This window comes from Staurois parvus, unplaced genomic scaffold (assembly GCF_062004578.1).
Source record: "Staurois parvus isolate SC_StPar_1 unplaced genomic scaffold, SC_StPar_1.0 ptg002058l, whole genome shotgun sequence".
Lineage (NCBI taxonomy): Eukaryota > Metazoa > Chordata > Amphibia > Anura > Ranidae > Staurois > Staurois parvus.
The window spans coordinates 113138-129126 of NW_028319854.1; the positions used below are offsets into that span (position 1 = coordinate 113138).

General features: G+C 42.8%; 1 long non-coding RNA gene across 1 annotated transcript in view; it reads right to left on the minus strand.

Moving 5' to 3' along the window:
• Nucleotides 1-15989, minus strand: part of LOC149432903 (uncharacterized) — a 122858-nt gene that overhangs the window by 103294 nt on the left and 3575 nt on the right. Inside the window, exon 2 of the long non-coding RNA XR_016308951.1 lies at nt 12634-12712. This is a non-coding gene — a long non-coding RNA (uncharacterized LOC149432903). The remainder of the gene's footprint in view (nt 1-12633; nt 12713-15989) is intronic.

Consider the following 15989-nt stretch of genomic DNA (forward strand, 5'->3'; position numbering starts at 1 on the left):
GTCCTCACATTTGGAAGGTTGGGAGCCGGGAACAAGAATGGCAGAGCAATGTCCTCACATCTGGATGGTTGGGAGCCGGGCACAAGAATGGTAGAGCAATGTCCTCACCTTTGGATGGTTGACAGGCGGGCACAAGGAAGGCAGAGCAACGTCCTCATTCAGATTAAATGCCAAATCCAACTTTGGAAGAAAAGATGGTCTGGGGTGTAACACAACCTTGTCACTATGAAGGATGAGGAAAGGCTCTTTACAGGAAAGAGCTGCCAATTCAGAACACTTCTGAATGTTCTGACGAAAAGGCTACTTTGCTGGCAAGAATCTCTAAGAGGATATCCCTGTTGGGTTCAGAAGGACACAAAAAAACAAATGAAGGTCCCAAGGAAGCTCAGGGTGCTGCAAAGGGGGCCTGATACAGAACCACCTTGAATAAAAGTTTTTACAAGAGAATGCAAAGAAAAGGCATCTGACAAAGGATGGATAATGCGGAAATCAGCTCATGTAGGGTGAACTGTGCTCTCATCGGGTTCAGATAACATTTCCAGGTACAAGGAGACAATTTACTGCTTTAGCAGGTAGGAAACTCCAAATAAAACATCCCTCTATCCTTTATCCTTAAGACCTGGATTTCTAAAGCCATGCTGGAAAAGCCAGAGACGGTCCAAATGGTGGCAGCTTTCAGCTCTGTCACATTTTGAATGACAATTGCGCGGTCAGGCAACACTGTACCCAAATGACATTTTTATCACTGTGTTCACACAAATAGAGCTTTTTTGGTGGTGTTTGATCACCACTGTGTGTTTATATTTTTTTCTGAATAAACAAAAAATAGAACAAAAATTGTGAAGAAAAAAAGGATTTTTTCTTTGTTTCTGTTATAAAATTTTGCAAACAATAACCTTTCTTCATAGATTTAGGCCAAAATGTTTTCTGCTGCATTTCTTTAGTAAATATAACCCAAATCAGTGTTTATTATTTAGTCTGTAGGAAAGTTATAGAGTCCACAAACTACAGTATATATCTAAAAATCGATCAATTCTGATGTGCTGATGGCCAATCTCATTTCTTGAGGCCCGAAAATGCCAGGACAGTACAAATACAAATGACCCCTTTTTGGAAAGTAGACAGTGCAAGGTATTCAAGAGGCATGGCAAGTTTTTTGAAATTGCCATTTTGTGTCAAAATTCTTAGGAAAATTAAAAAATAAAAAACTGTTAATAGACTGCCTCCATGATACAAGAGACTGTTAAATCGGCCATAGATGGAGCATTTGGTGGTTGCAGAAAAGAAAAATCGCTCAATTCACTCATCAACACAGCTGACTGTGTTGATGAGTGAATTGAGCAATTTTTCTGATAGGCTGATAGGAGGAACCCTCTTCTGAAGCCATTGTGCTCTCCTCGTGGGGGGAGGGGGAGCAGTCCTCGCCATGAGAACACAGTGATTACTGCAAGCGGCTATAACAGCTGTTAGCAATAATCACATGCAAAATCTGACAGGCAGGTTGTACCCAAGTTGAGCGATCGATCAACTTGGATATATTCAGCCTGCCAATACATGATTTGAATCTCGCCCAGTCACTGATGAACTGGCCGACATTCGAAAAAGTCTATGGCAGGCTTTAGAAACTTCCGCCATGATATAAGATACTGATAAAGACTGCCACCACAATTAGAGACTGTTAGAGACTGCCACCATATTACGAAGGACAGCTAGAGACTGCTGTCATCTAACTGACAGCCTGCTGCCAAGTTACAGGAGACAGCTGGGGACTGCTACCTTTGTCTAAAGAAGTGACACACTCCTGCCATGTTACAAAAGACTGATAAGACTACAGCAATGTTACAATTTAGTTGATAAGCACAGGCCTGGCACATTACTATGTTAGTTTACATCTGGCTGTGCAGTGACACCCCATAACATGGAACCTGAGGAAGTGCCCGGCAGGTACAGACATGAGTTGGGTATTTGCACCTCATACCTTGTGAACTTTCCTCAGAGAGGCAAATGGAGACCTCATCGTGCCGATCGTTCTCTTCCGCCATACCAGCTAATGGGTCTGCTGTAGGAGTCAGAAAAGAGGAGGCGGAGACCTGGTGTTCAGGGAAGAAGGCCAGCTCTCGCAGGACAACAATTAGTCTCTATCTTTTGGTCTTTTTTTGGTGGTTGATTCTCACCTCCTTTTGCTCTTTTGTGATCAGAGAATTGATCATCTTTTATGACTTTGGCCTGGGTCTCTTTGACCAACACCTCCCCCCATTTCATGTTTTCCTTATCTATTCCAAATTGGTGGAGAAGAGTTGCTCATTTGATCATCTCCCTATAAATTTAGAGCAGTTCCGACAATACAATTTGAACATCCCTGGTGAATGTGAAGTGAAGACAGAATTTCCTTCATTAAATCTACTGACTTACACTGCAATGCATGCTCACTGGACGCATGCTCACTATACGGCTTGTGGACACCTGACCATCTCTCTGGAGGGTCTGTGGGAATTTGTCCCATTTGTGAGGTCAGGTATCGGTGATGGATGAGAAGATCTGGCTCACACATTGGGCCTCACAATGAGCTCCAGAAAGAAAGACCTGGCTCGCCATCGACCTTTCAATTCATCCCAAAGGTGTTCAGTAGGGTTGAGGTCAGGGCTCTGTGCAGGACACTCCAGTTCCTCCACATCAAACTGGTCATCCATGTCTTTGTGAAGCTGGCTTTGTACACAGGGGACAGTCATGGGGGGAACAGAAAAGGGTCTTCACCAAAATGTTACAAAAAATTTGGAAGAATATGATTGTCTCCAATGTCTTTGTATGATAGAGTATTACTGGGACCCTTCACTGGAGATACCTGTATTCCGTCAATAGGGAGGAGGGGGGGAGGGGAGTCATACACTTTTCTCCAAACAGTGCAGAGATGACAAAAAAACTCAATTACATAACCGGCCGCATCAGCATTAACCACTTCAGCTCCGAAAGGGTTTACCAACTTTGTGACCTGGCTATTTTGTGCAATTTAGCACTGCGCTACTTCAACTGGCAATTGTGTGGTCATGCAACGCTGTACCCAAATTGCGTTTATATATTTTTTTTAATAAATAGAGCTTTTATAACCGCTTACCGACCACCCTATAGCAGAAATACTGCTACAGGGCGGCACGGGTGCACAAAATCACGTATATATACGTGATCTTGCATTTCCGGTTAGGGGCGTGCGTGCACCCTACCTGTGCCACCGTTCACGGCCGTGGCTGTCGATTACTCGCCGGCGCCTGGCGATATCCGAGGATCTCTGACGAGGAGGAGAACTGCCATCCGAAGCAGTGTGCTTACAGTGAAGCACACTGACTCCGCCCCCTAGTAAAACACTCCCAACACACAGTTAACCCTTTGATCGCCCCTCATGTTAACCCCTTCCTGCCCAGTGCCATTAGTACAGTGTCAGTGCTTTTTTTTTTTTTTTTTAGCACTGATCACTGTATTGGTGTCACTGGGGATGCCAGTGAGACCAAGTCAGTTCCACCCAGTGTCAGAATGTCCACAGCAGTCCCGCTATGAGTTACTGATTGCTGCCATTACTAGTAAAAATGGAAAAAAAAAATCCCAGTATGTATACCGCCATTTGTAAACGATATAACTTTCACGTAAACCAATTAATTTACACATATTGGGAATTTTGTTTAGCAAAAGACATGGAGCAGAATATATTTTGGCCTAAATTTAGGACAAAATTTGATTTTCTACATTTTTTCACTGGACAGGTTTTATAGCAAAAAGTCAAATATATTATTTTTTTTCTCAAAATTGTCGGTCTTTTTTTTTAGCACAAACAATAAAAAATGCACAGGCAATCAAATACCATCAAAAGAAAGCTTAATTCGGGGGGGGGGGGAAAGTACATACATTTTTTATAGCAAAAAGTCAAATATATTATTTTTTTTCTCAAAATTGTCGGTCTTTTTTTTTAGCACAAACAATAAAAAATGCACAGGCAATCAAATACCATCAAAAGAAAGCTTAATTCGGGGGGGGAAAAAAGGACATACCGTATTTTCCGGCGTATAAGACGACTTTTCAACCCCTGAAAATCTTCTGAAAAGTCGGGGGTCGTCTTATACGCCGGTGCGGCACTTTTTTGAGGGGCGGCGCGGCGCCGCCCCCCCTCCTCCTCCAGCAGACACTAAGTACAGGGGTGGGCAGAGGGGCTGCTGTACCTTACCTGGCTCCGGTCCCACGACGATCCGGTCCAGGAAGCGCGGCTGCTCCTTCTTTCAGTTCGGCCGCTCGATGGTCACGCGGCCGCTCGGCTCCGCCTCCTCACCGGTGATTGGGTGCCAGCACTGGAAAGGCACACAGGCGACCAATCACCGGCGAGGAGGCGGAGCCAAGCGGCCCCGCGAAAATCGAGTGGCCGAACTGGAAGAAGGAGCAGCCGCTCCTCTCCCCCACTGACACTAACGATGGGGCACCATTCCTCCTCCACACTGACACCAACGATGAGGCACTGTTCTCCCCACTGATACCAATGATGGGGCACTATTCCTCCTCCCCACTGACACCAATGATGGGGCACTATTCTCCCCACTGATACCAATGATGGGGCACTATTCGTCCCCCACTGATACCAATGATGGGGCACTATTCCTCCCACTGATACCAATGATGGGGCACTATTCCTCCCACTGACACCAATGATGGGGCACTATTCTCCCCACTGATACCAATGATGGGGCACTATTCCTCCCACTGACACCAATGATGGGGCACTATTCTCCCCACTGATACCAATGATGGGGCACTATTCTCCCCACTGATACCAATGATGGGGCAATATTCTCCCCACTGATACCAATGATGGGGCGCAATTCCTCCCACTGACACCAATGATGGGGCGCAATTCCTCCCACTGACACCAATGATGGTGCGCAATTCCTGCCACTGATACCAATGATGGGGCGCTATTCCTCCCACTGACATCAATGATGGGGCGCAATTCCTGCCACTGATGCCAATGATGGGGCGCTATTCCTCCCACTGACACCAATGATGGGGCGCTATTCCTCCCACTGATACCAATGATGGGGCGCTATTCCTCCCACTGATACCAATGATGGGCCGCTATTCCTCCCACTGACACCAATGATGGAGCACTATTCCTCCCACTGACACCAATGATGGGACACTATTCCTCCCACTGACACTAATGATGGGACACTATTCCTCCCACTGACTAATGATGGGGCACTATTCCTCCCACTGACTAATGATGGGGCACTATTCCTCACACACTGACACTAATGATGGGGCACCATCATTGGTGTCAGTGGGAGGAATAGTGTCCCATCATTGGTATCAGTGGGAGGAATAGTGCCCCATCATTGGTGTCAGTGGATGAAATAGTGCCCCATCATTGGTGTCAGTGGGAGGAGTAGTGCCTCATCATTGGTGTCAGTGGGAGGAATAGCACCCCATCATTGGAATACCATACTGAAATAGCATACCATATTGAAATCAAATCTGATATTTTTTCATTTTTATTTGGTGTGCGTTGGAAGAGGGGTAGTCTTATACGGCGAGTATAGCTCAAACCCTATATTTTAACAGGAAAAGTAGGGGGTCGTCTTATACGCCGGAAAATACGGTAAATTTCATTTGGGTGCAGCGTTGCATGACTGCACAATTGTCAGTTAAAGTAACGCTGCGCCATAGCGCAAAAAATGGCCTGGTCAGGAAGGGGGTAAATCCTCAGGAGGACAAGGGGTTAATGGTATTTACTCACCACTGGGTTTTTTTTATTTTTTGCTATATAAATAAACGCAGGCCCAACATTTGGGAAAAAAAACAACATTTTTTATTTTATTATTAAACATATCCAATAAAGAGTTTTTTAAAAATCTAATTTCTTCATAAATTTAGGCCAAAATGTTATCTGCTACATGTCTTTGGTAAAAAAAAAATCCTAAAAAGTGTATATTGATTGGTTTGCATGAAAGTTGTAGCGTCTACAGTGGATGGAATATATACTGGAATTTTTATTTATTTTTTATACTAGTAATGGCATGGTGGCCAATCTGACGCTGACACTGGGGAGAAACTAACAGCCACTGACATCTCCAGTGACACTAATAGACTGATCATTGATAATACTATACACTGTCAGTGTGCTAATGACACTGGCTGGGAAAGGGTTAACATTTAGGGGTGATCAAGGGGTTAACTGTGTGCCTACCATGTGTAATGTGTGCTGCTTTTACTAATAGACCTCTTTGTTTCTCATCCCTGCAAAGATCATTCCCTCTGTAGAGAGCTCTGTGTTGTTTGTCAACACAGGGCCATGGGCTGTTATTGGACGCAACCTCTCAGCAGATCCTGGCTGTGAATCATTGACTGACAGATTTCTACTGTGTACAATCACAGCGGGTGTTGGCAGGGGTTGGGGGTATGGGGCACATGTGTGCACCCTATACCCAGAAGAAGGCAGCGACACATCAGTACGTCGTCGCTTTGTCTGTGCGGGCTGCCCATCACATAGGGGTTTATGTAGAAAACTCCCAGCAATCAGTCAGCATTGCAGCCTTACAATATGGTGTCACCCTCTACAAAGTGACAGAAATGGGGAGTCTGAATTACAGACCAGCAGAAGCCTTGCACAGAGAATCTTCGGTAACAAACACTTTTCCTAACGATGATGATATCAGGTGTTGATGTTGGTCTCCTTGTGTCTGTGTGTGTACAGTGCACAGTTTCCTCTGGTTTAGGAGGCCCCAGAGTTCTACAGCCTCTGTCCCAAAGGACTCAAGATCGACTTCACTTTCAGTGACACCAACAATGGGGCTTATCTTTCTCCTGCTCTCTCTTCAGTGTGCCGCAAGGCCTAAATTTCTCTAAAGTGAAGCAAAGCTTAGAGGTATAGGTCTGACACCACAAGCCATTCACAGTGTTGCCACACCCATGACACCACACCCACTTTTCGCCACACCCACTTTTTGCCACTCCCCTATGTAACCGGCATGTGGCATACTGCACACACCCCATTTTATTTTCAGCCCCTCCAAATTATTATCTATGCACTTCCTGTGTGGTCATAGGGACAGGTGTGTTAGAGGGTGTGTGTGGGGGTGAGGGGTGTTTTGTATGTGTGTTTGTTCCCTGTCTGTATATGCTGGTGTGTGTATGTGTAGACATATTTGTGTGTGTTAGGGATAGGTGACACTAGCGGTATTGTTCACTGGCAAGGGACAGGATCACCATGAGGATCAGAGGAAATACTCCACTAGCTCCTTGTATTGGTCCCTCACTGTTAGGATGAGTGTGCCGTTGCTCCATCACCGATGAAACAACCACAGGGAGTCCCTTGTTACTAATCCTACCAGACAGGGCCCAGGTCAGCATTCACTCTGCTGCCAATTTTGCTGCCCTGCCGTTCTACATCCTCCTACTGACCACCGACATACAAGGGCATTCTTCCTTCTAATGATCATACATGTAAAGAGGCGTTCTTCTTCCAACTGACCACATATCTAAGGGAGCATTCTTTCTTCGATGGACCACCAAGGTAAGCCACCATTCTTCCTTCTACTGACCAGCAACATCAATTAGCATTTCTCCTACTGACAACCCATGTTAAGGATATTCTTCCATTTACTGACTTATCATGTAAGGAGACCCTCCTTCTTATATTTACCACCCCATAAAGGAACATTACCTACTGACCACATCCCTTCTACTGACCACCCATGTAATTGGGTATTATTCCATTTACTGACTTCTCTTGTAAGGAGACCCTCTTCCTTCTATTTACCAACCCATAAAGGAACATTCCTTACTGACCACATCCCTTCTACTGACCACCAAGATAAGCCACCATTCTTCCTTCTACTGACAACCAATGTAAAGGGTTATCCTTCCATTTACTGATCTCTCACGTAACGGGACCCTCTTCCTTTACTACTTCATAAAGGAACATTCCTTACAGATCGCATCCCTTCTACTGACCACCAACCGAAGGGAACCTCCTTTCTTTTCCTGACCACCCACACTCACCTACTGGTCACCCATTTGAGTCCTCAAAACTACGTATAAGATCTGAGCCCTAAAAAAGGAGGAGAATTTTCATCCCCTGAAAGGCATTGCCTGTTCCATGTTGTCTTGTTACAGGCGAACAATAGGGGCACCATGGGAATAATTCTGTAGAAGAACAACACATGATGGCTCCACCCAGTCAGGCTCAGAATTGAAAAGACCCTCATAATAACAAGACCTGATGGAGATCCACACAATAATAGAACCTGAGGAAGACCCTCCAAATATTAGATCCTGATGTAGAACCACATAATACTGGAACCGGATGGAGACCCTCATAATAACACACCTTGACAGAGATCCACATAATAATAGAACCTGAGGGAGACCCTCCAAATATTAGATCCTCATGTAGAACCACATAATACTGGAACCAGATGGAGACCCTCATAACAACACAACTTGACAAAGATCCAAATAATAATTGAACCTGAGGGAGAACCTTTAAATATTAAAACTTGACGGAGACCTTCATAATAATGAAGAGATTGTTGATGGAGATCAACATAAATACTGGAACCTGAGGAAACCCTCAAAATCTGACGGAGAACAACTTAATAGTGAAACCTGATGGACATACATCTAATAACACAACCTGATGGATACCCTCATACTATTGGAACCTAATGGAGACCCTCATAAATATTTTACCCTGATAGAGGTCCACATAATAAAGGAATCTGACAGAGATCCTAATAATATTGGAACATTATGGAGACCCTAATTTAAACGGAACCTGGTGGTGATCTTTATAATAACACAAACTAATGGAGATCCTCATATTACTGGAACCTAGAGGAGACTTTCATATTACCTGATAGAACCTGACAGAGATCTATATAATATTGGACCCTAGAGGAGACCCTCAAAATGCATTCTGTATATACACACTGCGTCAGTGGGAAGAATGTCTCCTTACATAGGTGTCACTGAGAATACCCCTTACATTGGTGGTCAGTGGGAAGAATTCTCCTTACATTGGTGTCATTTGGAAGAATGTCCCTTACATTGGTGTCAGTGGGAAGAATTCTCTTTACATTGGTGTCAGTGGGAAAAATATCCCTTAAATTGGTGTCACTGAGCAGAATGTCCCTTACACTGGTGTCAGTGGGAAGAATGTCCCTTGCATTGTTGTCAGTGGGAAGAATTCTCTTTACATTGGTGTCAGTGGGAAGAATTCCTCTTACATTGATGTCACTGAGAAGAATTCTCCTTACATTGGTGGTCAGTGGAAAGAATTCTCCTTATATTGGCGTAATTTGGAAGAATATCCCTTATATTGGTGTCAGTGGGTAGAATTCTCTTTACATTGGTGTCAGTGGAAATAATGTCCCTTACATTAGTGTCAGTTGGAAGAATGTCCCTTACATTTGTGGTCAGTGGGAAGAAAGTCCCTTACATTGGTGTCAGTGGCAAGAATGTCCCTTACATTGGTGTCAATGGCAAGAATGTCCCTTATATTAGTGTCAGTGGGAAGAATGTCCCTTACATTGGTGTCAGTGGGAAGGATGCTCCTTACTTTAGTGTCCCTGAGAAGAATGCCCAGCACATTGATGTCATTAAGAAGAATTCTCCTTACATTGGTGGTCAGTGGCAAGAATTCTCTTTACATTGGTGTCAGTGGAAAGAATGTTCCTTACATTGGTGTCAGTGGGAAGAATTCTCCTTACATTGGTGTCAGTGGGAAGAATTCTCCTTACATTGGTGGTCACTGAGAAGAATGCCCCTCACATTGGTGTCAGTGGCAAGAATGTCCCTTACATTGGTGTCAGTGGGAAGAAAGTCCCTTACATTGGTGTCAGAGGGAAGAATGTACCTTGCATTGGTGTCAGTGGGAAGAATTCTCTTTACATTGGTGTCAGTGAGGAGAATTTCCCCCTTACATTGGTGTAAGTGGGAAGGTTTAGGGGTCTGAAAAGACATCACCTCTGAGGAATCAAAGGATAAAAGTGACAGATCTCTGATGTTTATCAAAGCCAACCCAGAAACATTTCCTTCTATGGATTTATCTTCAGTAAAAATTGGTTGTACATTCATTTTATATTCCACAAAATATTAACTTTAAAAAAAAGACAACAAATAAGCAAAGCCCCGGTGACCTAATGAATAAGGCATTGGCCTCCTAAGCCAGGGATTGTGGGTTCGAGTCCCACCTGGGGTGCTTCATACTTTTCTGTACATAGAATACAGAGAACTGACACTCCATTTGAGTTTATTTAAAAAAAAACAAAAAAAAAACTTTATTAACCGCTTCCCCTCCGCCCTATAGCAGAAATACTGCTGCAGGGTGGCACGGGTACACAAAAACACGTATATATATGTGATTTTGAAGCTCCAGATAGGGGGCATGCGAACTCCCTACCAGCGCCACCATTCTCAGTCTTGGCTGTCAATCACTGGGTCCCGGCCGGTGATTACTTGCGGGTACCCGGTGATCGCCAAATATCTTCAACGGGGGAGAGACCTGTGTATAAACAATACAGATCTCTCCCCTGTCAGCTCCTGCACACTGTATAGCAGAGCCATACAAAGCAGTGTGCTTAAAGTGGAAAACACACACAGCACACAGTTAACTCTTTGATCACCCCAGATGTCAACCCCTTCCTGCCCAGTGTCATTAGTACAGCGTCAGTGCTTTTTATTAGCACTTATCACTGTATCGGTGTCACTGGGGATGTCAGTGACAACAAGTCAGTTCCCCTCAGTGTCAGAATGCCCGCCACAGTCCTGCTATAAGTTACTGATCGACATTACTAGTAAAAAAAACAAACAAAAACAAAATTACAGTATATATATATATATATATATATATATATATATATATATATATATATATATCACCATTTGTAAACACTATAACTTTCATGTAAGCCAATTAATTTACACATATTGGAATTTTTTTTAGCAGAGACATGTAGCAGAATACATTTTGGCCAAAATTTATTACAAAATTTGAATTTTACATTTTTTTATTATAAAAAATATTGTTCTTTTCTCAAAATTGTCACTTTTTTTGCTTATAGAGCAGAAAAGTACAGTAGTGATGTCATCTCTATTTAGCAGCCAACATGCAGAGTACTTTGTTCAATGTTATCCCACTAGAGGGCTCAGGAGAAACCGCCAGCAACCTGCAAAGGGGGGCCAGGGTTGCGACTGCCTAGGGGCCTCCTCGGAGTTGAATCTGCCACTGCCAGTGAGATCAAAATCCCACAAGAATGCCCTCTTGTAATGGGTCCGAGTGCATTCTTGAGCGGTTTCCAACACCCAGACCTGCTGAAAGGTGTGCTGACATAATTTTTTCACACAAATAAAGCTTTCTTTGGTGGTATTTGATCACCGCTGGGTTGTTTATTTTTTATTATATAAATTAAAAAATACCAAACATTTTGAAAAAAAATATTCTTTCTTTCTGCTATAAAACACCCAATAAAAAAAAATTAAAGCTTAGACCAATTTTAGGCCAAAATTAATTTTGCTACATGTATTTGGTTAAAAAAAATCCCAATCAGTGTATATTGGTTTGTATGAAAGTTATAGTGTTTACAAACCATGGTATGTATACTGGAATTTACACAGCTGTAGACGCTATGCTGGTCATGGCTGCGATCAGTGCTAATACTGTACACTGTCACTGTACACTGGCTGGGAAGGGGTTAACATCTAGGGCGATCAAGGGGTCAATTGTGTGCCTAACAATGTGTAATGTGTGTAATATAGGTAAAATGGTAAACGAGCGCTAGAAATGTACGTATGGATAGCAGCTTGCATAAATAGGTAAAACCTCCAACCCTCTTAAACAATATCTCACAAAAATGCAGCGCTAAAATAGACAATCTAAAATTTCATCACACAAACATAGGTGCATCACTCAATGGCGTATTGAAAACGCATATAAAAAAGAGATGATCAGTCCAATATATCATAAAACATAATAAAAAATATATAAAATAAAGTGAAAATGCGTGTACAACATCCAGAAGTGTATTAGTGACACAATAAATCTTCTATAGGTGCAAATCCGTGTCTCAGGTGTGCGTGGAAAAGAGAGTAAGTTGCACTAACCAGATAGCACAAATTATAGCGCTTTTGAGTAATCAGGCCCACTCCTGGTCATCATCATCCTGGGATGCATGGAACATCTCTGGCAACAGGTCTGCATATAGCCTCTCCTCCACTGACACTCTCCATATTAATGGGAAGAAACTCTTCACTAATGTGCATCCGCTGGTCAGCATTCCACCTTGGTGGCTCAAAATAAATGAGCCAAAGAACAAAGTGCTAATAGTGTAGTAGGTTTACTAAATGAACATGAATAATAGATGAAAAACAGGTGGGCTCACATCTGGACCATAGTGATAATATGGTAAACAGGCATATAAGATATAATCCGGAACCAAGATGGCCGCCAGCCTCCCTCGTGGCTCAGGCAGTGTAAATAAAACTGGCTTTGGCTACTCCCTGATGCATTTCGTGCAACAGCACGTTTTCAAAGGGCTTTGAAAAGGGCTTTTTTGCTGCAGACGGGCGGGAAGCGGTTAAGAAAGAGAATATGTTCCTTACCGGGTTTTCTCCAGAAGTCTCTCCAGAACATCCAAAAGGAGACCCAGGCGAAGCTTCATGTCCGGAGTTGCTGACCCAGCTGTAAAGCAAGAGAAGAAAATAAAGTGTTACTGCAAGCTTTGCTTTGGCTATGAAAAATGAAGATGGTTCCACCAGTTCTTTTACTTCAGAATAAATGTCATCTCTTTGTGTCTGTTATGAAGGTTTCATATTGCAGATTTTAAATGATGCCAAAACAGCAGTCGGTCAGCACAGAGTGACCAGATGAAACAATGCTGCGTGTATCAGAGGTGTGGACATTTTTGCAAAAAACTAAATCGGAGTCCCAATCTACTTGTCCCTCATGACAATCTGCTTGTCCTGATAAAGAAAAAATACATTTGAACCAAAACCGTATTTAAATCTGAGATGATTTTAGGAATGTCTGGGTCTATCCTTTATCCCTTTCGCTGCCAGAGCCCTTTTTGTTTTTGCAAACGTTTAGAAAACCATTTTAGGATTGAAGATTACAAAAAAAACCCAAAAATGATCTATTTTCTGAAAGCAGAGACCTTAGGGAATAAAATAGCGGTAGTTCCAATTGATGTCACACGACATTACCACAAAGGTCTAGGAAACCCAACATTTCAGTAAAAGATACACTTCATTTTAGGCCACAAAATAGCAATAAATTACCCTTTTTGTTTTTGGTAAAATATAAAAGACGAGGTTGCTTCGAATAAATAGATATCCAGCATGTCAAACCTTAAATATACATGCGCTCGTGAAATGGCAACAAACTTTAGTGCCCTATATTTTGTATAGGTGACGCTTTTAAAGCCCCTTATATGTCATTAGTGTAGTGTTACAGAGGTCTGGGGCTAGAATTATTGCTCTCAATCCGGCGTGTGCGACGATATGTAACATGTGTATAGCAATTGATGTTTTCATGCGTTGGTGCGCCGTGTGCTTTTAAAATTTTTTGTTGCTGGGGTTTATGTGCTTGTGTGTAATTTTTATGTGCTTGTGTGTAATTTTTTACAATTAAAAAACAAATGTTTTTACTTAACTATTTTTTTTCTTCTTCACATAGGGGCCAAAAAGTCCCCTATGTGATGATTTTTGGTCACAGGTTCTCTTTATTGAGACATCCAGGGTCCAAAAGACCTTGCATGGCTCCCTTGTACTCCACTGGATGTAATGCAGTGCACATCACACTGCATTACATTCTTTCATGGCCTCGATGGCTGGGAAATCTGTCAATGGGGACCCGGAAGTGACGTCAGAACATAATTTCTGGGTCAGGACAAGAAGAGGAGGGGGGTGAAAATGTCCGCACTCCTCTATCCCCTCTACATGCTGGCACCTGCTGAACTGGTCCCGTTCCCACAGATGGACAAGTGGAGCCTGGGAGACATAGCGGACAAGACGGAGGTATGTGGGGTGGTGGAGGAGGCTGTTACTGTAGGCTGTGTGGAATCAATCGGCGGCAGCACTGCCGCCCGAATGCTTCCACCTGACAGGTGAGTTAAATGTTTCAAAAAACTACCTGCCCGGTGCCCAAAATTACATATCCTGAGTGTTGGACGATACAACGTAAACATCGCTGTACCCAAATTACATTTATATCTTTTTTTAATAAACAGAGCCTTTTTAACCGCTTATTAACCACCCTATAGCAGAAATAGGTTGCTATAATAATTGCTATTTAGCACTGCGCTACTTTTAATGGGAATTGCGCAGTCATGTAACGCTGTACCCAAATTAAGTTTCTATCTTTTTTTTTATGGTATTTAGTCCCCACTGAGATTTTTATTTTTTTGCTATATAAATGAAAACAGACATTTTTGAAAAAAAAATATTTTTTACTTTCTATTATAAAACATATCTAATCAAGGTGTTTTTTACAAATCAAATTTTTTCATAAATTTAGATAAAAATGTACACTGCTACATGTCTTTGATAAAAAAAAAAATCACAAAAAGTGTATATTGATTGGTTTGCATGAACGTTATAGCGTCTACAGTGGATGGGATATATACTTGAATTTTTATACTAGTGATGGCAGTAATAGCGTGGCGGCCAATCTGACACTGGGAAGAAATCGACTAATGGCCACTGACATCTCTAGTGACACTAATAGACTGATCATTGATCATACTATACACTGTCAGTGTACTAATGACACTGGCTGGGAAAGGGTTAACATTTACATTTAGGGGTGATCAAGGGGTTAACTGTGTGCTGCTTTTACTAATAGACCTATACCCAGAAGAAGGCAGCTACACATCAGTACGTTGCTTTGTCTGTGCGGGCCGCCCATCACATGGGGGGTTGTTTAGAAAACTCCCAGAAATCAGTCAGCATTGCAGCCTTACAATATGGTGTCACCCTCTACAAAGTGACAGAAATGGGGAGTTGGAATTACAGACCAGCAGAAGCTTTGCAGAGACAATCTTCGGTAACAAACACTTTTCCTAACGACGATGAATATCCTCTGCCCTTATTTGTTTCAAATTTGTCGGTATTTTTTGGTTTATAGTGCAAAATATTTAAAAACTGCAGATGTGATCAAATACCACCAGAAGAAAGCTCTATTTGTGGGGGGGGAAGGACATGAATGTCATTTGGGTGCAGAGTTGCATGACCGCACAATTTTCAAAGTAACCGAGTGCCGTATCACAAATCCTATGGAAGGCAAGTGGGTATTCTTCTATGGATGGAGCTTCCTGGAGGAAATGATTGGTGTACTTTCTCATCGGTTAGATTCCACCATGTAATATCGGGTGTTGATGTCGGTCTCCTTGTGTCTGTGTGTGTACAGTGCACAGTTTCCTCTGGTTTAGGAGGCCCCAGAGTTCTACAGCCTCTGTCCCAAAGGACTCAAGATCGATTTCGCTTTCAGTGACACCAACAATAGGGCTTATCTTTCTCCTGCTCTCTCTGCAGTGTGCCGCCAGGCCTAAATTTCTCTAAAATGAAGTAAAGCGTAGAGGTATAGGTCTGACACCACAAGCCATTCAGTGTTGCCACACCCATGACACCACGCCCAATTTTCACCACACCCACTTTTTGCTCCCCTATGTAACCGGCCTGTGGCACACTGCACACACCCCGTTTTATTTTCAGCCCTTCCAAATTATTTTCAAATGTTGGCACCTATGTACTTCCTGTGTGGTCAGAGGGACAGGTGTGTTAGAGGGTGTGTGGGGGTGGGGGGTGTTTTGTATGTGTGTTTGTTCCCTGTCTGTATATGCTGGTGTGTGTATGTGTAAACATATTTGTGTGTGTTAGGGATAGGTGACACTAGCAGTACTGTTCACTGGCAAGGGACAGGATCACCATGAGGATCGGAGGAAATACTCCACTAGCTCCTT